The following is a 26,801-nucleotide window of genomic DNA, read 5'->3' on the forward strand; positions in this document are numbered from 1 at the left end:
GTGCAAACCACCTATATATTTCAACAAAGTGTCTTGACTTTGTAAGTCCACCCCTAATAAGAGTGCTCTTCTCCTAAACTTTTGGGTGTAGTCTTGAACATTTTGTCCCTTTAGTTGTCTAAAATTTTGTGAGTTCCTTGGTCTTGGCTTCCCACCAAACCAATGCTGCTTCATCCATTCTTAAAGAGGCTAACTGAATCTTGGTGTCATCATCATGCAAGTTCTGAATCCTTAAATAAACTTCCAACTGTCTTATCCAGTTGTCAAGTTTCTCTACATTGACTTCACCGTTAAACATGGGTAATTCAAATTTAACATCTAGCTTTAAAAATGGAATTTTTCCAGAAGATTTAGGCTTATGAGGTTGATTTATCGAGGTAGAGGATGACGATGTAGAGGAAGAGGATGATGATGGGGATGGTGGATCACCATTTCCTCCATGTCCTTTCTTTGAATTATCATCACCTTTCTTTCCTCCTGAAGAGCCCTCTCCTTCTTTCTGATGTTTAGACCCTTCTCCAACCAACCTATCATTCCTTTCCTGGTATAATATTCTTACCATCTCAGTCATGTCCAAAAAATCTTTTCTGAATACCCGTTCTTCTTCTCTTGGATCCATGTCTTTAGGAACTTCTCCTCCCCTTTCAGACATACTTGAAGCTTCTTCTAAGGCTATTGAGGGTGAATCAGAAGGTGGAGATACTGGCACCCTAGCCCTCCTTGGTTGAGGATTATCTTGTGCTCTAACCAATTTTCCTTTCCCTCTTTGAAGCTTAAGCCTGGTAAGCATTAAAACTTGCAAAACAGTGAAAAATATATGTGCACAAAACTAATACTCAAAACTTGAGCTCTAATACCAACTGATCTGAAAATGAAACTACTTGTTTTTGTTGTTCAAGGTATTCATTTCCATTAAATTATATGTGCAAACTGTTACTGATGTCTTGCAATTGAAACAAAGTGTTTTTGGTAAATTTCTGAGTCTTGTGTGTGAAGGAGTGTTATTTCATTTTATTGTTTAGCATATCAAATCTGAAAATCACAACAAGATAAAAACACATAATATAACACAACAACAGATAAGACAATTCACCCCTCCTGGGCTACATCTGCCGAGTCCAAGGCCCCCAAATGGGCATCTCCTTGCTCTTATTAGATGCTCAAAATGGTTATGCAGTGATAAGAAAGCCTAAACAAGCAAAATAAGCTGTGAAAATGGGTTCAGAAAACAGAAAACAGTCAATAATGACTTTTATTTCACCGCCAATGGTTAACCTTAGCCCAATACAGCTCCAACACTCCCCATGCCCTAATGGCTCTCCAAGTTTCTTTGCTGAAAAAACACCTGAAGATGAGCTCTGCTGGCTCTGAAACCTATACCATTAGCTCTAGAATGCTCAAAATACCCAAAATCAAAAAAACAAAACAAAACAAAACAAAAACAAAAACAAACAAAAAACAAACAAGCAAAAAAAAAACAAAAACAAAAACAAAAACAAAAAACAAAAAACAAAAAACAAAAAACAAAAAACAAAAAACAAAAAACAAAAACAAAAACAAAAACAAAAAACAAAACAAAATACAAAATACAAAAAACAAAAACAAACAAACAAAACAAACAAACAAACAAAAACAAACAAACAAAACAAAAACAAACAAAAAAACAAAAACAAAAGCAAAAACAAAACAAAACAAAATAAAACAAACAAACAAACAAACAAAAACAACGCTCCAAAAAGATCTGCCTAGTGAAAGTTATGACCTCCAGAAGTTTTTCTCCAGTTTGACCTAAAAAAACTCCACTAAATTTGGATTAACTGGAGTTAACCCCGCTAACTTTGGCAACTCTGCCAAGAATGGCATGCTCCGCCGAATTTGTCGGAACCATTGGCGGTGACATTTAATGTTTAGTGTTGTGGTCACATGGGCTGGCTAGACCCCCGCCCATGGAACCGTGGAGCTAATGATTATGAAACTGTGGCTGTTAACGAGATCCCCATTGTGACATGTGAACAGCAACCTCTTTAACTACGAGTTGGATTAACCGCCAGGGCTAGGTATGTGGTCACCACATTCTGGTCTTATGGATAGGGAGGGCTGGCCCCTTTCCACCCTAACCTCAACTTTAATCAAAATTTAAATATGAAATAAGTCCATTGAATGTTAAGATCCACTGTGTAGGCAGGCTGGTCGGGCTTGTGGGCTGGTAGCGCAGAGACCCGCGATCGAATCCTGTGGAGACACAAAAATTTTACCATAATAAACTTGCGGTCTAGGGGCCACGTGGCAGCCTCCGGGCAGGCCACATGGCATCCATTAATTGGCCACTGAAATCCAAGGTTTATCCCTGTGCAATCCAGAGTTGACAAGTGTCAAAGCATGATTGGCCAACAGGGAATATTCCAAGGAATATTCTTTTTTAAATATTTGCCAAAGTCAAAATTCAACCCTAGTCAAACTGATTCTTGAATGAAATTGTAAACTTCAAACTTGAATAACTTTCACATACAGTGTCAGATTTGAGTGTCATTCACAGCTACAGGATCGTTTCGACGAGGCCTATCCTGTCGTTCTAGTTTCAACCAATTCTGAGCAATTCAAAATTTGAGCATTTTTTCCACTTAGGACATGATCACCTGATCGAAACTACTCCGGAAGTTCAGGACCCAAAAAACTACTAAAATTAGTAAATTCTGAAATAAAGAAGGAAACAATTGAAACCGACTGGAGGTCTAGTTGGAATAGGTGGGTGGCCATTAATATCCACCTGGACTATTCCTCCCCCCTTAGGAATCGATGGTCCCCATTGCATGCAGAGCCTCCACGAGGTGAGGAAATTTCTGTTGAACTTGGTCCCTAATGAGCCACTTGCCTTGGTGCAGGAGTTGGCCAGCTTTGACAACCCGATATAGTTGGATCTTCTGCTGGCGAGTGTTCTTGACCTATGTGTCCATAATCCAATCATTTTTTGTATGTTCCATGTAGTCTGGATTTAACTCTGTTGGTGTGATTGGTTCTGTAATGTCTGATGTGTCCAGTAATGGTGGGAAGTGTGGTCAAAGGTGGTCCACATTGAACACTGGGTGAATACCAAGGAATGAAGGAATGTTAAGATCAAAAGAATTGTCTCTCACAACCTTGGTAATGGTGTAAGGGCCATATTGGAGTGGTTTAAGCTTCTAATGGGCTCCAATAAGGCGTTCTTTCTGCAAATGCAACTAGACTTTGTTGCCCACGTGAAACTTGTGTGGCACTCAATATTGATCATGTCGTTGTTTGTACTTGGAATTTGACTTCTCTAGGATGTCGTGAACCTGTTAGGGAATGTGTTGGATGTGTTCAATAAATCTGGTCTCTTTATCTGCGTCAGGCGATACATGTGTGGATTCTGTCTGTGTAATCGCCTGAGGCATGGCAACATCAATCGAACATAACGGTTGAAATCCTAGACCCACTTGAAAGGGACTGTGACCAATCGAGCTATGGAGAGCTCTATTATAACTGTGTTGCACATCTGGAAGACTCTCATCCCAGGTCCGAGAATGCTTGTAGTTGTACATGCGGTGTATGTGAACTATCCTCTTGTTGACGACCTCCATCTGGCCATCAGTCTGGGGATGGAAGGCAATTGACTTTGTGAGCTTGGTGTCCAATAGTGTCCATAGGCTTGACCAGAATGTGCTCAGGAACCTACAATCCCGATCTAATATAATGGTCTGCGGGATCCCAAAATGTACCCATACTCGTTCAAAGAAGAGTTTGGCAGTGTCCTTTATTGTGATACTGTTCTTGCAAGCTGCCAATATAGCCATCTTAGAAAATATGTCCAGAACTACAATACACAGTCATTACCATGTTTGGTAGAAGGGAGGCCATACATATAAGCCATGGAGATGGATTCCCACAGCTGACTAGGAGCAGGTAGAGGAGTGTATAGGCCTTACTTCTTGATGGATGGCTTGGTGATGGCACAAGTAGTGCATGATCTGATATATTTCCCAACATCCAGTTGGAGTTTGGGCCAATAGAAGTACTTTTATAGTACAGCCACAATTTTCTCCACCCCAAAGTGTCATGCGATCTGACTGTAGTGTTCCTCCCAAATAATTTTTGCACACTCACTCTAAGGAACACAAATGTGGCCTATGTAGCATAATAATGCATACTAGAGGTGGAAATCAAGAACTTGTTTCCCATCTACTAGAATCTGGTATGTGGAGGCGAACTCCGGATCATTTTTATATATTTGCGTCCATCCATAGGTCTCGTGACCACAAGAGTTGAGAATATTATTCAGTGCTGCAACTGGGGGTCAACTAAGGCAGTTTCCAACATGATTGGTGCTACACTTTTTGTATTTAATGTTCAAGTGGAATTTTTGCAGATATGTAGACCATTCTAATGGCAATCATTCTGCAACTTCCCCTGTGTCAGTATAAACTGAAGAAGTCGGTGATCGATGTGGATGACCGTCTCCTTCCCCAGAATGCAGTGCTCCCACTGTCGGCAGGCTTGCACAATGGAATACATCTCCTTATCATAGGTGGGGTATTTCCAAATTGTATTGAAAAGTGTGTCACTATAATAGGCCATTGGATGCCCATGTTGGGTGAGGACTGCACCAATAGCATAGTCTGAGGCATCTGTCTCGATTCCAAATGATTGTTGCAGGTCTAGCAGTGTGCAGTTCTAGGAAAAAAATTCTTTTGCCCTACGCTTAGTAATATGACTCAAAGGCCAAGTGATATGGGAGAATCCCAACACAAACCTCTAATAAAAATTTGCAAGGCCCAAAAATATGCGAAGATCCATTAGAGTGGTCGAGGTTGGCCAATCCCGAATGAATTGGATCTTGGTCGGGTCCACATACATGCCACACTCATCTATGATGTACCCTAAGTATTGGACCTGGCTCATGCAAAAGGTGCATATATCCAAGTTGACACACAGTTTGTGTTGTCGAAGGGTTTGAAGGACGTGTCAAATGTGTTGCAAGTGTTCTTCCCAACTCTTGTTGAAGATCAGGATGTCGTCCAGATAAACCACCAGGAACAAGTTCATGAAGGGCCACAGGATTCATCCATTATCCTCGTAAAAGTCATGGGGGAATTTTCCAACTCGAAGGGCATAACCAACCATTCAAAAGGACTTCATTTGATTTAAAGGAATTCTTCCATACATCTGTGGGATCTATTGGAACTTGGTGATAACCAGACTTTAGATCGATCTTGCTGGAATACTTGCCCCCCTTGAGTTGGTCTAGCAAGTCATCAATCCATTGGATTGGATACCAGTTCCTGACAGTGCTTTTGTTTAATGTCCAATAATCAATGCAGAGCCTCCAGGCTCCATCCTTCTTATGTACCAGTACAATCGGGCTCCCACGAGAAGAGTAACTTGGTCGGATGTGCCCTTTTTGCAGAAACTCCTGGATTTTCCACTTGATCTCTTCATTTTCCAGAATAGAGAGGCAAAATATCGGCCCATTGGGCAGAGGTGCTCTGAGAGTCAGGTCAATTGAATGCTTGACTTGACAATGCAAGGGTACCACAGTGGGTGAGGAGAATATGTCCCTATATTCTTCCATGACCAAATCCACCTACTTTTGTTTCTTGGAGGAACCCTTCCTTGGGCCCATGGACATGGCTACAACCTTCCCCTTACTTTGATAGAGAATCAAAAAGAAAACAAATTTCCTAGTCTAGGAGATGACCTTGCTACATTTCTTAGCATAGATCAAAGAGATGGTAGTAGGTGGGGCTACCTCCGATATCCTGTATAACTTAGTACCCAAAGAAATAATAAATGAGTGTGGTCTAGAATCATATACAACATGTCTCTTCCATAAGTATGGTTGTCCTAATAATACATCACAAACTTAAAGAGGAGAAACATCACATAGTACCTCATCCGTGAAGGTATTGATGCTATAGGGAAGGTGGCACTGTTGTCTGACATGGAGATATCGTTCTTGGTGAAGCCACCCGATGGTGTACGGTTGTGGATGTGATGTAGTCAATAGGCCCAGCCGCTTCATGACCTTTTTTGAAATGAGGTTCTTTTTGCTCCTGCTATCAACAATGAATTGCAGCGGAGAACCCTTCACCCACATCTATGAATGGAATAGGGACTCCCCCTCTTTTGGATCTTCAAGCTCAATCTTCTAGATATTGGTGGTGGCCATAGTGGCACTAGGTTCCATGTCAATGATCTGCTTCCCTTTGTCATTCCCCTTGTCAGGTTCTAACTCAAAGTCGGAACACGCGTCGGACTCAACAGCGTTTAGCTCGGCCACCAGTGACTGCTTGACCCAACACTCACTTGTGTTGTGAGTGGAACTCTTATGGAACTGACACCACTTTCCTGTGTCCTTCTTTATCTTCATGGTGTTTTTCTTTGCTTGCAGCTTCAGCGGGTTATCCTGGGTCACCTCGCCTTGGCTTTGCCCTTTGCTTTGTGGTTTGGGGGTGCCTTTCGCTTGCTTCGGATTCACTGATCCAAAGTCTCGCTTTTTCTGTTTAAGATTTTTCTCAATCTTGACATCATATCAGTACATTGTGTCGAATGAAGAGATGTCCCAGAACTCCATCTCATCTTGGATGTACCTGTATAGGCAGCCGATGTACTTGAGCATCAAATGTTTCTCAGAATCCTTGATACCCAACTTCGTGTGAAGGGTATGAAAAATATTGGTAAATTTCGGCACATCTTGGTCCCTTCCCTGTCGCAGTGTGGTCCAATTTATATATTTATCCTCATAGCTCATGATAGGGTAGTACTTCTCCTTGATGGAATCCCAAAACGAATCCCAAGTGGGTGTGATCGAAAATAATGAGGGCATACTTTCATCCTTCTGCTCACAGTAGGTTTCCCACTAGTCCTTGACGTGGGTGGGGGCTTTGAGAAGAGCAAAAGTAATCTTTTCCCAGCTGGAAAAATTGTGAACAGAAAAATATCCTTCTAGCAGATTTAGCCATTTATCTATGGTGTATGCATCTATCAAACCCTCAAATATGGGAATGTCAAAGTTAACTTGTACCTTAAAGGGTGTGGCACTTATAGGGTAGTTGTTGTAAGTATATGCATTTCCCTTGGGTAGCCGCTAAAGGATTTGGGAAAATTTATCCTTCATCGTGTTCCTTTGTCACTTGAGGGCCTCTTTGAGCAATATTTTGATAAGATCTCCTCCCCCCCATCTTTCTTTTCCTCCACCATGGGAGGTCGTCGGGATTTGTGAGGCTAGTCTTTCAAAGGTTTGACCAGTTCAAACCCTAACTCCTTATATCCCGACCTTGTTGGGGACATGCAAAGAAAAGCAGAGAAAGAGCAGACTGCTATGATAGCACTGATCTGAATTTAAACAGGAACACAACAAATTATCGATATAACCATAAATACAAAGATGCGGAAAAAATAACGCTTCATTTCATTAATATCAAATACTAAAATATTCTTAGAAATAGAATGGAAATAAGACTAGCTCGAGTGATGGTAGCTTATCTCTGAGAAGAGATGTGGTGGCTACATGCCTCTGAATTGTGTTACAATGAGGCTCAAGGGCCTATTTATTATTGAAAAACATGAGAAAACCATAAACAACCAAAACCCTAACCCTAGGACATGAAACGCCAAGAGTTTATGGGCCCTGTTGGGGTTAGTTGGGCAACCAACTTCCCAAGGTCGTAACTTGGTCATATTATCTCTGTTTGAAACATACGATACCTTATTGGAAAGGTCTCTCCGAATACTACAATTTTTGTTGCAGCCCCCTACCTACAACAATGAGCATGCAGAAGACCTCAAAAAAATGTCGTTTAGGGAGCCAAAACTACTCTAGAAGTTCAAGACCTGAAAAAATGCTAAAAATAGTAAATACTAAAATAAACAAGGAAATAGTTGAAACCAACTGGAGGTCTAGATGGAATAGGTGGGTGGCCACCAGTATCCACCTGCATCAAGGCCCTTCTTGAAGCGCTAGACATTAGCCTAAGAAGATATATAAATAAGGAGATTTGGATCCTCATTCACTGCATCCAAGTGCAACATTTCATAGTGGCAGACGCCTCTAAGATAGTCACAAACAAAGGAAGCCTAGCGAAAGAGGGAAAAGGGGAAATTTGTGGTTCTAATTTTTCATGGCAGCAAGCCAAGTTATTTGAGAAGGCAACCAACAAGAGAAGGAGGGATTCTATGTTAATTATATGTTATGCTATCTTTGTTTAGCAGTCTACATTTATGTGTTACCTCAGGTTGGATAGAGCTCTATTTTAAGGCACTTTGGGCCATACGAAGTTTATAATAATAGCCCTGAAGGAGGTCGAGTAAAGTGGAAAGGAAGGGCTAGAAGGGAAGAAGGACAACGCGGAATTTAATGGAGGTTTGAAGCTTGGTTGAGGGCTAATTATAGTGGTACATGAAGCCCTAAAGAATGGGCCGAAAACCTCAAAACCTAGGGCACAGAACCAAGGAGGATCTCAGGTAGAAAAGGTATGGTTTGTCTTCTTAAGTTTTTGTGTTGCTAATGGATAGAAGGTCCTAGTTTGGACAATTTTCTTGGCACTTAAAGGCACAGTTGGAGGGCTGACAATAAGTGCCAGCCCTAAGTACAGTCACTTGAGAAGGACTTTAAGGATTGTTATAGGTACAGGGGAAGTGAAGCCTAAGGGTTTGTCTCTTGAAGGAATAAAGGCAGCCAAGTGGGTTTATGAATAGGTTCTAAGTTTACTCTTAGAGAAGGACTTTTGACAGTCATAGAGGGAATCCCTTCATGCCCTAAGTTCATCTTCATTGGAGCAGCATAGGAACACAATAGAGGGAAGAAGTCCCAAAGTGTTGAGAAACAAGTGGGTAGCCTAGGAGTTGTTTGCAGACAAAGTTGTGAATAACTCACAAGAGGACCCTATGTGTTGATTCATTGATGGACTAATGATCAACTAGAGGGCAGATTGGTGAGTTGTGTTTAGTGACCTAGAGGAGCAAGATTCACTGATAGAAGCAAATTGGTGTTGTTGTAGATTGGGTGCCAAGGGATAGGAAGATGTGTTTAGGACATGTGGATTGAAGGGATTATGGGGTGCCCCATCAGCAAGTAGGTCAAGTGTTGTCTTGTTCAACGTAGATTGGTTGTCAAATTACTTACACCAAACCCTAGTTGTATTCTTGTATCAGTGATTATATGAAGGCCATGATCCCTGGTACAGGAGCCCTTGACAATTGTATTAAAGTTTGTTATTATAACGAAGTTGGGTTGAAATTGCAAAAAAAAAATCTATTGTGCATCATTGCAGTGTTTATTCCGCTGTGCAAAGTAGTCTTGTTCACGCATTTGAGTTGGTTGTGTCAAATATTGTAAGACCCATACCTATATTATCTAGTGTCGTGGAAAATTCAACTAGGCCTCAATCAACATGGGACAAAAAAGCAGAGGTGGTTTCATCCTCTTCTTCTTAGAAGATCATCATTATTAGGCAAACTTTGGCTTGGGGAGAGGAACCAACAACCAATCAGAACTCTTAGCATGCAAAAAATTACTACTATTTTCTTTAGAAAAGGGATGAACTCAAGTTTAGGTCTTTGAGGACTCCATGCTTACTATAAATTTTCAAATAAAACTTAAGCTTGTAGAAATATCATTCTTATGCCTATTTTGGAGAAAATCATGTGAATTATTCTCTTTTTGTCTCTTTACATGCCACCATATCTACAAGGAAAATAACATGACATGAGAGAGTCTCTCAAAAGAAGGCCTCAGTTTGGAACAAGGCTTATGGAGTATTATAGAGCACAGAGATGGACAGGGCAATGAGTTTTTTCATTAGCTTTATAGGGACTTTATGCAAGGACCAACACCATATTAAGTTTTTCCTGAGCATCCAACCTCATATTTTTTCCTTTTTCTTTATAGCTTCTATACAGGGCATTTTTTATGTTTTCTTTGCACTTGGGATAGTCAATTTTTTGAAAGCTTATGAGGGTTGATTCTAAAATATGTTATGATCCTGGTATAATTCTCAACGATAATGTTATAACACTTTGTAAACAACCAGATAGTCAAAAAAGCTTTGTGAAAGCATGAGTCCCCTAAATTACATAGTTATTAGATATATGAATACACACAACATATGCATCTAAAAACTGTAATACCACTAATATCCATAAATGAAATTACAAGTTTTTTTCTGAGAAAAAATAAAAATTATATATATATATATATATATATATATATAAACTTATAACATAATTGTTTTTTATGATTTGTTTTAATGTTAATATAACACATGCACATGACGTGCATGATGTAATGGCTGGGGCGGATGGCTTTCACACCCCCCACCCAAGTTCGAATCCTGTGAGGTTGTAAAAATTGGAAAATGATGTAATTGGGTCCTACTCAAGCTTACAAAAAAAAAAAATGTTAATATAACACATATTTTATTATAAATGATGTCTATGAACCATTAAATTTATATCAATTTCCTAGTTGTAATTATAGGGAAATTGAATAATAGATGAATAATATTTTTATTGAATACACAATATTTAAACACAATGAAAAATTAACATAATCAATAAAAAATATATTGTGCTATATTTTATTTAATTAAATATTTAGATAATTTATTTGATTTTGCACAAAATTAAAAGTCCAAATTCAAGATATGAAAGTGATTCATGCACATACTTTATCATAAATGATGTCTATGAACCATTAAATTTATATCAATTTCCTAGTTATAATTGTAAGGAAATTAAATAATAGATGAATAATATTTTTATTGAATACACAATATTTAAACACAATGAAAAATTAACATAATCAATAAAACAAGTATTGTGCTATATTTTATTTAATTAAATATTCATATAATTTTTTTGATTTTTCACAAAAATAAAATTCCAAATTGAAGATATGAAAGTGATTCATGCATATATTTTATTATAAAATGATGTCTATGAACCATTAAATTTATATCAATTTCCTAGTTGTAATTGTAGGGAAACTGAATAATAGATTAATAATATTTTTATTGAATACACAATATTTAAACACAATGAAAAATTAACATAATCAATAAAAAAATATTGTGCTATATTTTATTTAATTAAATATTTATTTGATTTTGCACAAAAATAAAAGTCCAAATTCAAGATATGAAAGTGATTCATGCACATATTTTATCATAAAATGATGTCTATGAACCATTAAATTTATACCAATTTTGTGATACACCGGAACATTGTAAATATTTTTTTGTAATTATTTTATTACTGTATTCAATTACAAACAAAAGAATGATGGTTATTTGAATTTAAGAATATTTTTCTTAGTTTGACCATGGAAATATTTCTTTAAGGTTTTTTTTTTTTTTTTTTTTAAATGTAAGCTGGCAACTTCCGAGGAGGGAAGTTGGGGAAAACAGGCAGTTGCTGGAAAGCAACCCTAACTGCCTCCCCTAATTGAAAACACCTCGAGGCAAGGAGGAGGGGGGGGGGAAGACCCGTGTTGTAAGACAGACGGGGAAGAGGATGCTAAGTCTAGTAGTGACCAGATAGTATGCACTCAGTAAGGAGTATACTTGCAGAGGTAGGTGACCTTGCAAGAGAGCTCGGGGGGAGATACAGTCGAGGAGGACATATCTCATGGTTGGGCGGATAACAGGTAGACAATAACGAATACAATTCTTGCAAGGAGCACAGATTGTTCTAGCAGGAGATAGGTAAGTGGTCTATCTTGGAATTGTTTAAGTTGATTGATGAAAGAGCAAAAGTTGATGAATCTGTAACAGTTCAGAACTGTAGTTTCATTTAGTTATTATTTTGGGAAACTGTAGCAGAACTGTAGTTTCATTTATTTATTATTTTGGGAAACTGTAGCAGAACTGTAGTTTCATTTAGTTATTATTTTTGGAAACTGTAGCAGAACTGTAGTTTCATTTAGTTATTATTTTGGGAAATTGTAGCAGAACTGTAATTTCATTTAGTTATTATTTTGGGAAACTGTAGCAAGAAAGAAAAGAATCATATATATATACATATAAGAAAACGAGAACAAACAGATACCCATGGGGGTTAGGGAGACATTTAGAACTATAAACTTTGTCTAGGGAAAGGCTATAGTATTTAATTGATTTCGGATATCAGGGAAAAGTCTTGTGGCACAGTGGTGAAGAGTTAGGCAAACCCCGAGGGTCACAGTTGCCCTGAAAATACTCGTAAGAGTAACTTGTGGGCAAGAATCAAACCAATATTGGCCCCACTGTGTGGCCTCAAACAAAAACTGAGAGGGAACATCTGGCCAGCCTTGAAATAAAATCAACAGGGTAGATCTGTCGGCTCGTCTACAACTAGGGTAGTATCAAGTGAACCCGTAATAAGCAAGGCAGCCGCACAGTTCCAGTCGGAAGAATGACTGTGTGTTACGGGAAGTGTTGTGGGCCAATTATAGCGAAGCAAGACTCCTATTTGGTGTCTCATCTAAATTTTCCTTTCTATTACCTGGGTTATGGACAGGCCCTAGACGGTTTGATAAATAATCCAGTAGCCGGGAGTCATAGACTCAGGTTTTTCATCATAAAATAAACGGCCTTTATAAAAAAAATATAAACCCTTTCAATGGCAAAGTCCCTGAGTCATTAGTGGAGCCTCAGAAATGAGCCTGTTAAGTTAAGGAGTCTCTAATTCGTCAACATGGATGGAACAGTCACTCTTAGCAGGATTTATTTTGTAGTCATGCCAGGTTATAATAGAAGCCGTAGGCGGTAAACAAACTGTAGAAATAATTGGAACAGTAAAATTCATGTTAAATTGTCGAACCACCGAAAGACGAAAGTTGTTCTAAAATACAAAATGCGACAGTCATTTCACAATCCCAGAAGGGAAATTAAACCTTGTGTAAATATGCTTAAACAAAACGAATAAAGAGGAATTAACTGTACATGAGCTACGCCAAAAAAAAAAACAATACACACAGGTCTGTAATATTCCACATAGACATAGTGCAAACAATAAGCAAATATATTATAGTTGTAACCACAGTAAACGGTCCCGTTGATTATGGGCCTATTTTACAAGCCATGGGCATAAAAATCTCCTAAAAGTTGCAGACCCATAGCTAGAATTATAATAATTACAAGTTCAAGAGTCGCGAGGGAAAACACCCCATCGTGGTCTTAAGCCTAAGTCCACGAGAAGCCCTCGGCCCTTTTCTGTAAACCCTAGCTAGCATCAGGAAATTATATGCTGTAAAAGTAAAGGAAATGGCAATGACAATAGATATTTCCATTCTCAAACTGAAGTGAAACCCTCGAAATGCCTCTAAAATTATCTTGCTTCCAACCAAAATTTCTGTAACATGACATGCTTACCCGGTGCATAGCGTTCATCGCTAACCATGAACAGGCCGTTGGTATGGCAACCTCCAGGTCCGCCACACCCTTGTTCATAACCTGTAAGACATCAAAGGTTCGTAATGTGTATTTAGAACACGGCTGTGTAAAAATGATCGAAATAAAATGCAATACAGTCAAACAACAAAAACCCATTTCATACCTGGTTATGATGATGTCAAGGAGGTCTTAGACTACATCCAAATCCTTGCAGGTTGCCTCCGTCAATGCTGGGCATTGTCATTGCAGGGGAAACTGAACTGTGGAAGTCGAATTCGAAAGGCGGTGCAAAGAATGAACCCCATCCATGACAAGGCGGTGCAAAGAATGAACCCCATCCCTGACAAGGCGGTGGAATAGACTCCCGGGATGAATCCAGCCGTTGGATGAGTCTCTTGCCTCCCATGCCATAGATGGGATGAGGTTCCCAAGGTCGCCGGCATCGAGGCTTCACCTGCCGCGCCACGTCATTCAGGACAGTGGAGCGATTAATGCAGGGCAGCAAGCCATTAAAACAATATATCAGATGTGAAATCCAGCATAGAAATCAGGCAATTCAAACCATAGTTTAACTGCTAACCGAAAAACATTCAACTTTAACAATCTCAGTCTCCAACCAGTACGCTGAGTTGAGATCCGTATCCCAAAACTATTACCCAGGACTGGTACGCCAGCTAATACATAGTAGCGCAGTTAATGATAACAGGTGAGTGTAGTACCGGAGGAGGAATTAATAAAAAAAATTAATTTACCATGGTAAGTTTTAGATTAGAGTTGTTACAAATTGGTATCAGAGCTAAGTCTCCATACTGTGACCTCTGGGACAATACCGGAACAAATAAAAAAAAATGTGGCAATAAACACAGCAAAAATTGTTACAGTTGTTGCAGTTGCAATTTATTTATGTTTTACAGGAAAACAGTTAATATTGCTAACCACTCTTCTGGTTCCATTTTAGGACAGGACAAAGGAAAACAGCAGCGAGACAACAGACAGTAAGTATGCGAAGAGCTGGCAGCGCTCCGCATAGATCTATAGCAGGTCAGGGACCTGCAATAAACCCTGGGGATAACCCAGAGCTATGGGTACAACTCGGCGAGGAGACGCGTAGCACGAACCTTGCAATATTAGAGACGGTACAGGAACTGAAGAATGAGATGGCTCGATTACGAGAGGATAATGCACGACTAACGGTGGAACAAGAAAGGATTTTAAAAATTCTATCTGACAGACAGAACCCACCACTAGCTAATCCCAGTGCAGAACAACAGAGGATGTCAGAAGAGCAAAACCATCATACAGAGCCTGAAAGGTCAGAAGAGGGGGAGGAACGATCTGATAATGCATCTGAACAGCAGACCTCAAAATGTCAAAGGGTGGAGCTACATGGAGAATTTCGTAAGATTAAACCCCCACACTTTGACAAGGAACAGGAGGAAGCAGCTGAGGCATGGTTAATTAACATGAACAAATCTTTCAGCTGTATGAATATGATCATAACCTGAAGGCATGATTGGCCATCTTTCAATTACAGGGGAAAGCGACCCTGTGGTGGGAAGAAGTTAAGATCGTCAAGGGGGTAAGAGAACAGACCATAACGTGGGAGAAATTTCAAAAGTACTTCAAAGAAAGATATCTGACCGAGCATTTCTATGACGAAAAGGAAAGGGAATTCCATGACTTGCAGTTGGGACAGCAGACTATGGACGAATTTATCACCCGTTTTACTTCCCTACTTCGCTATGTGCCTTACATTAGAGAAGAAAAAGCTAAGGTGCAAAGATTTGTTAGTAGTTTACCCCTGTATATACGAGAAAGGATTGAGTTTGACAATCCTAGGACGATGGATGAAGCTATCCGCAAAGCCAGGATCTGCTACCAGCAGAATAAACAGAAAGGAGAAGCTCCGAATAAAAGATGGAATGAGAAAAGAGGTAATAAGACAGCTGGGAACAGTAAAGGAAATCGCAGCGGTGGAGGTAAGGGAATTGGCAAGGGACAGAACAGCAGAACTATACAGAGAGGCTCATTCAAATCCAAGCCAACCAGTGAGTCCAGAGTGAGCGAACAGTCTGCCAGATTGGATGGTGAAGGGGCAGCCAGACCCCCAGTACAATGTTGGGGTTGTGGAGGACCACACTACGTCAAAAATTGTCTGCAGCGAAAGGGAACCGAACAGATATCCCAAATCCATGAAGCATCGACAGTTGGCGATGTGGGACGTAGCGTGCCAAGGATTAATGCAGCCCTGGACGATCATCAGGTGGAGTACCAGCTGACCATGGTGGAATTCGAAGGTAAAATTTCAGACCTTTCTGTAGCTGTTTTAATTGATCCGGGAGCCACCCTAAGTTATGTTAGTCCAAAGGTAGTAGAGAATTGTAAACTACAACCTGTTAAATTCAAGAATCCATGGCTAGTACAACTAGCTATGGGGGCCAAGAGGTGAGTGCTGGCAAAAGTTAATAACTTCCCTTTAACAATAGCAGGGCAGCCAGTAGTAGCAGATTTAAATGTGCTTCCTCTTGGTTCATATGATGTTTTGATCGGAATGGACTGGTTAGAAAAGCACTGGTCATTAGTGAACTGCAAGACAAAGACCATTTATTATAAGAATGAACTTGGTGAGAAGCAAGAGATGCAAGGAATTAAACGGCCAGTGCAGGTTCGGCCAATAACTGCATCCCAATTGGCAAAATGCCTCAGGAAGGGATGTCAAATTTATGCTATTCAGGTGGGCTATGCTGATTCAAAAAATAAAACAGCCACGCTGGATAACATCCCTGTAATACAAGAATTTGCGGATGTATTTCCAGAGGAGATGCTCGGACTGCCACCTAAGAGGGATATAGACTTTACCATCGAATTGATACCAGGGGCAGCACCAGTATCGCGAGCACCCTATAGAATGAGCGTACCTGAGTTAACAGAATTAAAGATGCAGCTACAAGAACTGTTAGACAAAAATTATATTCGCCCTAGTGTATCTCCGTGGGGAGCCCCAGTATTATTTGTCAAGAAAAAAGACGGAACTCTTCGAATGTGTATAGATTATCGTCAGTTGAACAAGCTAACAATCAAAAATAAATATCCTTTACCTCGGATCGATGAACTTTTCGATCAAGTGAAAGGTGCAACAATGTTCTCCAAGATTGATTTGCGCTCAGGTTACCACCAGATTAGGATTAAGGAGGAAGACATCGCTAAAACAGCTTTTAGAACAAGGTATGGGCATTATGAGTTTTTGGTGCTACCTTTTGGGTTAACCAACACTCCTGCCACTTTCATGTGTTAATGAACAGCGTGTTTCATCAATTTTTGGACAAATTTGTGCTGATATTCATCGATGATATACTGATATACTCCCGCTCTAGGGAGGAGCACAAGGAGCACCTCAGACTGGTACTACAAACCCTCCGAGAACACCAATTGTATGGTAAGTTCAGCAAGTGCGATTTCTTTAAGGAGGAAATACAATATTTAGGCCATATAATCACCAAAGAGGGGATCACAGTGGACCCTGAAAAGATAAGGACCATAATGGAATGGCCCGTACCAAAAGATGTAGCGGACATCAGGTCCTTTATGGGGTTAGCAGGTTATTACAGACGATTCATGGAAGGTTTTTCAAGAGTAGCGTACCCTATCACCTCCTTACAGAAAAAGGGAAGGGCATTCAAATGGACCCCGGAATGTCAAAAAAGCTTTGAGCAGCTTAAGCATCTGCTCACCACAGCACCCATTTTGAGTATAGCTGACCCTAATAAGGACTATGTGGTATGCACTGATGCAAGCAAGGAGGGTGTGGGAGGTGTGTTGATGCAGGAAGGAAAAGTGATTGCTTATGAATCAAGGAAGCTAAAGGAGCATGAGCAGAAGTATTCTGCTTATGACTTAGAGTTAGCAGCCGTCATACACGCATTGAAGATGTGGCGACATTATCTCATGGGGAGGAAATTTTTATTACTAACAGACCACCACAGTCTGACTAATTATTTCAGCCAGCCCACTTTAAATGCGAGACAAGCACGCTGGGCAGATTTCCTAAGTGGGTTTGACTTTGATATTAAGCACTTGAAGGGGAGAGAAAACCGGGTGGCCGACGCTTTAAGTCGGAAGGTGCAATGTTTGTACGAAATCTCCTCCACTAAATGGAAAAATCCCTTAAAAGGAAATAAGAAAAAAAGTAGCAGACCAAGATGTTGAATACCAGCAAATAAAACAGCAGGTACAACAGTTTTCCAGCGAGAGAAATCAGCAAGGATATGAAGTAGATGATGCTAGAATGCTGCATTATAAAAAGAGGTTGTACGTACCTAGTCAAAACAGTCTTAAAAATCTGATTTTAGATGAATTTCACATCAGCCACTATGCTGGACACCCAGGGTATCAAAAAATGATCACTGCACTTCGAAAAGAGTACCATTGGCCAGGGATGAAAAAGAATGTAGCTGAGTATTTAGTGCGGTGTTTGGAATGTCAACAAATTAAAGCAGAGCATCAGCACCCAGCAGGGTTATTACAACCCTTACCCATTCCGGAATGGAAATGGGAAACCATTTCTATGGATTTCATAACAGGGCTGCCTCGGACAAAGAAGAACAATGATTCTATTATGGTGGTGGTAGACAAACTGAGTAAAGCAGCACATTTTATACCTGTGCAATCCACCTACAAGGTTGTGAAAATTGCCCACATCTTCATGCAGAATGTGTTTAAACTGCATGGAATCCCGAAGAAAATAATTTCTGATCGTGACATGAAATTTACGTCGACCTTTTGGAGGACATTATTTGCAGAACTGGGGACACAGCTGAATTTCAGTACAGCTTACCACCCCCAGACCGACGGTCAAACAGAGCGAGTGAACCAGGTGGTAGAAGACATGTTAAGAGCTTATGTAATGCAGAAACCAACGCAGTGGGAGGAGTATTTACACTTGGTTGAATTCGCATACAACAACGGGTATCATACTTCGTTACAAATGAGTCCCTTTGAGGTTCTATATGGTCGAAAATGCCGGACACCCTCAAGCTGGGGTGGACCTGAGGACAAATTAAGGTTAGGACCAGAGATGCTCAAGGAAATGGAAGATATGGTAAAAAGGGTACGCGCTAATTTAAAAGCTGCACAGGATAGACAAAAGAGTTTTGCTGACCGGAAGAGGAGGTTCAAAGAATACCAAGTTGGTGACCATGTTTTTGTGAGGATTCAAGTCAGAAAAAGTACCTTGCAATGGAGCGGGTGTGCAAAGTTGGCACCCCGATATTATGGACCATTCCAGATCTTGGCAAGAATTGGGCCAGTGGCTTACCGGCTCGCCCTGCCAAGTCACATCCGGGTCCACAATGTCTTCCATGTCTCTGTGCTAAAAAAATATGTTTATGACCCTAAACATGTGATTAGATGGCAGGACATACAGGTAAGGATTAATTTCAGTAGACCAGACTAAAAGTTTACATTAGAAGAAACTGATTGGAATATTGCTGGTTGCAGGTCGAACCGGAAGGAGAAGTCTTGGTCGAGCCGCTGAGCATCCTCGACCGGAGAGAAGTACAGCTGCGGAAGTGAGCTATTACCCAAATTAAAGTGCAGTGGCAGCACTTTGGGCCTGACGAGGCCACTTGGGAAGATGAAGAACTTATAAAAAGGCTTACCTGGAACTGTTCGTAACAAAAGGACATCGGGACGATGTCCAATCTCAGGAGGGGGAGATGTGATACCCCGGAACATTGTAAATATTCTGTTGTAATTATTTTATTACTGTATTCAATTACAAACAAAAGAATGATGGTTATTTGAATTTAAGAATATTTTTCTTAGTTTTGACCATGGAAATATTTTTTTTTAAATGTAAGTTGGCAACTTCCGAGGGAAGTTGGGGCAAACAGGCAGTTGCTGGAAAGCAACCCTAACTGCCTCCCCTAACTGAAAACACCTCGAGGCAAGGAGGAGGGGGGGGGGGAAAGACCCGTGCTGTAAGTCAGACAGGGAAGAGGATGCTAAGTTTGGTAATGACCAGATAGCATGCACTCAGTAAGGAGTATACTTGCAGAGGTAGGTGACCTTGCAAGAGAGCTCGGGGGGAGATACAGTCGAGGAGGACATATCTCATGGTTGGGCGGATAACAGGCAGACAATAACGAATACAATTCTTGCAAGGAGCACAGATTGTTCTAGCAGGAGACAGGTAAGTGGTCTATCCTGGAATTGTTTAAGTTGATTAATGAAAGAGCAAAAGTTGATGAATCTGTAACAGTTCAGAACTGTAGTTTCATTTAGTTATTATTTTGGAAAACTGTAGTAGAACTGTAGTTTCATTTAGTTATTATTTTGGGAAACTGTAGCAGAACTGTAGTTTCATTTAGTTATTATTTTGGGAAACTGTAGCAAGAAAGAAAAGAATCATATATATATATATATATATATATATATATATATATATATATATATTCATATAAGAAAACGAGAACAAACAGATACCCATGGGGGTTAGGGAGACATTTAGAACTATAAACTCTGTCTGGGGAAAGGCTATAGTATTTAATTGATTTCGGATATCAGGGAAAAGTCTGTGGCACAGTGGTGAAGAGTTAGGCAAACCCCGAGGGTCACAGTTGCCCTAAAAATACTCGTAAGAGTAACTTGTGGGCAAGAATCAAACCAATATTGGCCCCACTGTGTGGCCTCAAACAAAAACTGAGAGGGAACATCCGTCCAGCCTTGAAATAAAATTAACAGGGTAGATTGTCGGCTCGTCTACAGCTAGGGTAGTATCATGTGAACCCGTAATAAGCAAGGCAGCCGCACAGTTCCAGTCGGAAGAACGACTGTGTGTTACGGGAAGTGTTGTGGGCCAATTATGGCGAAGCAGGACTCCTATTTGGTGTCTCATCTAAATTTTCCTTTCTATTACCTGGGTTACGGACAGGCCCTAGACGGTTTGATAAATAATCCAGTAGTCGGGAGTCATCGACTCAGGCTTTTCATCATAAAATAAATGGCCTTTATAAAAAAATATAAACCCTTTAAATGGCAAAGTCCCTGAGTCATTAATGGAGCCTCGGAAATGAGCTTGTTAAGTTAAGGAGTCTCTAATTCGTCAACATAGATGGAACAGTCACTCTTAGCAAGATTTATTTTGTAGTCATGCCAGGTTATAATAGAAGCCGTAGGTGGTAAACAAACTGTAGAAATAATTGGAACAGTAAAATTCCTGTTAAATTGTCGAACCACCAAAAGACGAAAGTCATTCTAAAATACAAAATGCGACAGTCATTTCACAGTCCCATAAGGGAAATTAAACCTTGTGTAAATATGCTTAACCAGAACGAATACAGAGGAATTAACTGTACATGAGCTACACCAAAAAAAAAACAATACACACAGGTCTGTAATATTCCACATAGACACAGTGCAAACAATAAGCATATATATTATAACTATAACCACAGTAAACGGTCTCGTTGATTATGGGCCTATTTTACAAGCCATGGGCATAACAATCTCCTGAAAGTTGCAGACCCGTAGCTAGAATTATAATAATTACAAGTTCAAGAGTCGCGAGGGAAAACACCCCATCGTGGTCTTAAGCCTAAGTCCACGAGGAGCCCTCGGCCCTTTTCTGTAAACCCTAGCTAGCATCGGGCAAATCTATGCTGTAAAAGTAAAGGAAATGGCGATGACAGTAGATATTTCCATTCTCAAACTGAAGTGAAACCCTCGAAATGCCTCTAAAATTATCTTGCTTCCAACCAAAATTTCTGTAGCATGACATGCTTACCCGGTGCATAGCGTTCAGCGCTAACCATGAACAGGCCGTTGGTATGGCAACCTCCAGGTCTGCCACACCATTGTTCATAACCTGTAAGACATCAAAGGTTCGTAATGTGTATTTAGAACACGACTGTGTAAAAATGATCGAAATAAAATGCAATACAGTCAAACAACAAAAACCCATTTCATACCTGGTTATGATGATGTCAAGGAGGTCTCAGACTACATCCAAATCCTTGCAGGTTGCCTCCGTCAACGCTGGGCATTGTCATTGCAGGGGAAATTGAACTGTGGAAGTCGAATTCGAAAGGCAGTGCAAAGAATGAACCCCATCCATGACAACGCGGTGCAAATAATGAACCCCATCCCTGACAAGGCGGTGGAATAGAATCTCGGGATGAATCCAGCCATTGGATGAGTCTCTTGCCTCCCATGCCTCAGACGGGATGAGGTTCCCAAGGTCGCTGGCATCGAGGCTTCACCTGCCACGCCACGTCATTCAGGACAGTGGAGCGATTAATGCAGGGCAGCGAGCCATTAAAACAATATATCATATGTGAAATCCAGCATAGAAATCAGGCAATTCAAACCATAGTTTAACTGCTAACCGGAAAACGTTCAACTTTAACAATCTCGGTACTCCAACCAGTACGCTGAGTTGGGATCTGTATCCCAAAACTATTACCCAGGACTGGTATGCCAACTATTACATAGTAGCGCAGTTAATGATAACAGGTGAGTGTAGTACCGGAGGAGGAATTAATAAAAAAAATTAATTTACCATGGTAAGTTTTAGATTAGAGTTGTTACAAATTTCCTAGTTGTAATTGTAGGGAAATTGAATAATAGATGAATAATATTTTTATTGAATACTCAATATTTAAACACAATAGAAAATTAACATAATCAATAAAAAAAATATTGTGCTATATTTTATTTAATTAAATATTTATATAATTTATTTTATTTTGCACAAAAATAAAAGTCCAAATTCAAGATATGAAAGTGATTCATGCACATATTTTATCATAAAATGATGTCTATGAACCATTAAATTTATATCAATTTCCTAGTTGTAACTACAGGGAAATTGAATAATAAACCAATAATATTTTTATTGAATACACAATATTTAAACGCAATGAAAAATTAACATAATTAATAAAGAAAAAAGATCGTGCTATATTTTATTTAATTAAATATTTATATAATTTCTTTGATTTTGCACAAAAATAAAAGTCCAAATTCAAGATATGAAAGTGATTGATGCATATATTTTATTATAGAATGATGTCTATGAACCATTAAATTTATATCAATTTCCTAGTTGTAATGGTAGGGAAATTGAATAATAGATTAATAATATTTTTGTTGAATACACAATATTTAAACACAATGAAAAATTAACATAATCAATAAAAAAAATATTGTGCTATATTTTATTTAATTAAATATTTTTATAATTTCTTTGATTTTGCACAAAAATAAAAGTCCAAATTCAAGATATGAAAGTGATTCATGCACATATTTTATCATAAAATGATGTCTATAAACCATTAAATTTATACCAATTTCCTAGTTGTAATTGTAGGGAAATTGAATAATAGATGAATAATATTTTTATTAAATACACAATATTTAAATACAATAAAAAATTAACATAATCAATAAAAAAAAATATTGTCCTATATTTTATTTAATTTATTTTATTTTGCACAAAAATAAAAGTCCAAATTCAAGATATGAAAGTGATTCATGCACATATTTTATCATAAAATAATGTCTATAAACCATTAAATTTATACCAATTTCCTAGTTGTAATTGTAGGGAAATTAAATAATAGATGAATAATATTTTTATTAAATACACAATATTTAAACACAATAAAAATTAACATAATCAATAAAAAAAATTACTATATTTTATTTAATTAAATATTTATATAATTTATTTGCTTTTGCACACAAATTCAAGATATGAATCACTTCTTTTATTTTAGTAATCGCCTTACCTGGCACATCAATCTTTAAAATGTATAAAACAATTTAAACATAGGTTAATAATTTTTTTAACAGTTGTTTGATAAAAAAAACTTTTTGTATCTCTCTGAAATTTCAATTGTCCAATTCTGCACCCTTGGCCACCCGATGCATGCATCTTGAGATGTGCAAGGCCTGTTGTATACCAAACGTTCGACAGGGACCGGCTGAAGATGTGGAGAGACTCTTGCCCAGTAATATGTAATTCGGCTGCTACCCTCACTTTCCCAGTTTCTGGTAATTTGAGCACAGATGCATCCCTCCATTTTAAGGAAGGAAGAAGAACCAATGTAACGTGGAAACAAAAGTGGAGAAGGGGAAGCCTCAACTGGAATACTGGGGCAGGATTTCAAGTGGTGAGACTTTTAGGCAGAAAACCTTTAATATAAGCCTTAACATGAGATTCCTTTGACTGATCAGAGATAGCAGGAGTAGACTGTTCATGACAATGTAAAGTGGTGAAGTGTGTCATGTTATTGTTTTAAAATTTTTGGGTGATTAAGTATTTTAATGGTTAAGTTGAGAGGTTTAAATATTTTTATTTAATAAAAATAAAAATCACGTACTAAATAGAAAAATAATATTGGCTATAATATATAATAATAAAAAATAACATGTTGTAAAGTAATTAGAAGTAAAAAAAATGTTAGTTTATATTTTTCAAAAATATTAAATGTGAGTTTATATTTTTCAAAAATATTTTAACAAAAAAATTAAATAAATTATTTAAAGATCTATATTAACTAATTTATGTTGATATCAACTTCGTAAATATCTATATATAGAAAAAAAAAATTGTTAAAATAAAATATTTTAATGTGGTATATAAAAAATATTCAATATGAACTATCAATAAAATATTTTAATATGAATTAATATTGACATATACTTAAAAATATATTAATAATAAACAAAACCATCTTAATTTGCATGTACATATTACTTACAATATTTTAATATCAATTATATATATATATATTATATATCATGAAAAAAATTTATATGTGTATCATGAAAAAATTAAGTTTTTATTGTTAAAACATTTATTTAATCCTATATATATTTTATTTATCATTTAAAAATATACATTAAACAATGAAAATTAATACATTATATTTTACATTCTAATGAAATTTACACTTAAAAATTTTGATCCCTCTAAATTCAGGTTAAATTGAAATCTATCATATGTTAGTCCAGAAAATCTTTGTGTGTCTAAAATCTGCCATCATCTATTTCAATTAACTTAAAACTAGTGTAAATCCTATGATAAAACATTCAAAATAAAAAAATAAAAAAAAATAAAAAAACAAAAAAAAAAATCTATCTTATAAGACCAACACACAACATAATAACATTTGTTAACATGGAAAACTCATCTGGGAGAAAGAAATCACACTGGCCTGACAACTTTAACAGGTTCAGCCTCCGCTTAATTGAATCTATAGCTTGTATATTAAAAGCTGATTATTTCTGTTTATTTGTTTGTCAATGTATTTCAAACTCCAATAGAGTATTGGGATAATATGGTCCAACAGAGATTAAAATTGCTAACAAATCATAGGTTGTTAATTCTACAGTTAAACCAAATGGAGAAGGCTAACATGGGTGGGTGAATGGAAGCACTCATCAAAATCATAAATGCCCTACAGTAACAAAAAATAAAGCTTTACAAATTGTTGCAAGTAGGGCTTTTGTTTAGGGCAGAAATCAATATGTGAAAATGTCTCTTTCAGTTATGAACACTTAACCAAGCTATTTTAGCAGCAGCAGCAGAAAAAAAAAAAGGTTTGCATGAAAAAGTTGTGTTTAATGTTTAGCCAAAATAGTTATGGGTAAGTAATAGGGGATTTGAATATGAAATCTTTGTGCAGAATTAAGTTGTGTTTAATGTTTAGTCAAAATAGTTATGGGTAAGTAATAGGGAATTTGAATATAAAATCTTTGTGCAGAATACGGTTAGCGTTGCCATTGAAAGTGCAGAATAAAAAAATAAAAGTTACCTCCAGCATGATGCAAATTGTGATTATAGACGAATGCCCTGCCTTAATAATGCATTTTATCTTGTCCTGTGTCACTAGAGATGCAAGAATTAAACAAGAATATTACCTTATTGAGGACAACCTGGAGTTTCCACAAAATGCAATCTATGATTTACAGTAGTCAATCTGTTTTTGCATTACATATGAAATCTTAAAATGGAAATGTGATCTTCTAGGTAATGTATTAATACTGTCTATTTTTCTGGTAATTGTAGCTTGCCTAACAGATCATGGGAGCTTGTGGATAGTGGATATCTGTGACAAATTAAGCTTAATCATCATTGATAAATATCAGCAAGCATAAAACCACTAATTATGCTAGATGGATAAATATCTCGACATCTTTAGCTATATATCCTAGAATGGTTTTCCTCCTTCTGCAAAAAGATTATGGTTATAGTTTTTCACCATGCACAAGTCCAACGCTCGAGCTGTGAAGTCTGCCAGTCATTCCTGTCATCCCTAGCACACTCTACTTTTCTGGTAAAGTAATCCTCACTTCACAAGCACTGCGAGCATTTGGAACGTTAACACCTTTATTAAAACTTGCTTCCCACATAAACTATAATTCCAACCAGAAAATCTGGGTAAAAAGTACTATATTGATTCAAATTTGTAGCTTCTACAATGTTGTTGAAATTGAAGCTTCCGAGAAGGGAATTGTGTATGGCTTGCCTGATAAGAGAATCCTGCAAGGGTTCCCTTGATTTTTTAGATTTAAAAAAGTGCACAGAAAGTTAAGCAAATTTACCATGTAACACCCGCAGATGACTACATTTTAATATGTTTCTCTATTATTCTAGACATATTGCAGTATTAATTTTTATAATTACATAAGATAATAAGGGTGATCAGAGTTTTAAAGAAGATTTTATTTTTATCTCATAGTCAAAATTTTATTGATTTATCGTTATTTTCAAGTCCATAATAAACTTTTTAATCTCCATATACCTTTTCTCAATACTTGTAACATACCAAACTCCACACTAAGTCAAATTACCACAATTTTCGTTTCTTTTTTAATACAAGTGACAACAAAAATATGCTCTATTACCATTTATGATGTACCCAACTCAAGAACTCGTGCCCTTGAGTAGACTCACATGTTCTAATTCAATTTACATGATCCAAAAAGCATGTAGTCTATAAGAAAATCATGCAACATCAAGAAACATATACTCATTAAACAAGAAACAGGTCTACCCACAATATATAGCATTCACAAAATAATCCACAAGAATGAATAATATAAATATAACATGAATAAATGAACACTTATCTTTATAAGTGAACACTTATCTTTATCTAATAAGAAAATCACATGGCAACAAATATCAAGCATTCCATCCAATTATAGACACTTTTGTTCCAAATCTCTTAACACCATATCACTTCAAGTTAAGGTTATAAATCCAGAAGAATGGGCTCCTTGGCAAAACTCTACTCTCACATAGATAATCGAACTTTCATGCTATCATAGTCTACTGGATCACACAAAAATCTCAGGTCTCATAGACTACTCAATTACACAACAAGCCCAATTGTCATAGTTTGCTGA

At 37.8% G+C, this 26,801-nt stretch overlaps 1 long non-coding RNA gene across 1 annotated transcript in view; it reads left to right on the forward strand.

Moving 5' to 3' along the window:
* LOC149199604 (uncharacterized) overlaps positions 1–25,988 on the forward strand; it is a 40,762-nt gene extending 14,774 nt beyond the window's left edge. Inside the window, exon 3 of the long non-coding RNA XR_016253295.1 lies at positions 25,459–25,988. This is a non-coding gene — a long non-coding RNA (uncharacterized LOC149199604). The remainder of the gene's footprint in view (positions 1–25,458) is intronic.
* Positions 25,989–26,801: the final 813 nt, after the last annotated feature.

Source organism: Pinus tabuliformis, chromosome 2_1 (genome assembly GCF_031772625.1).
Source record: "Pinus tabuliformis cultivar Carrire ecotype Pingquan chromosome 2_1, CPIR1, whole genome shotgun sequence".
NCBI lineage: Eukaryota > Viridiplantae > Streptophyta > Pinopsida > Pinales > Pinaceae > Pinus > Pinus tabuliformis.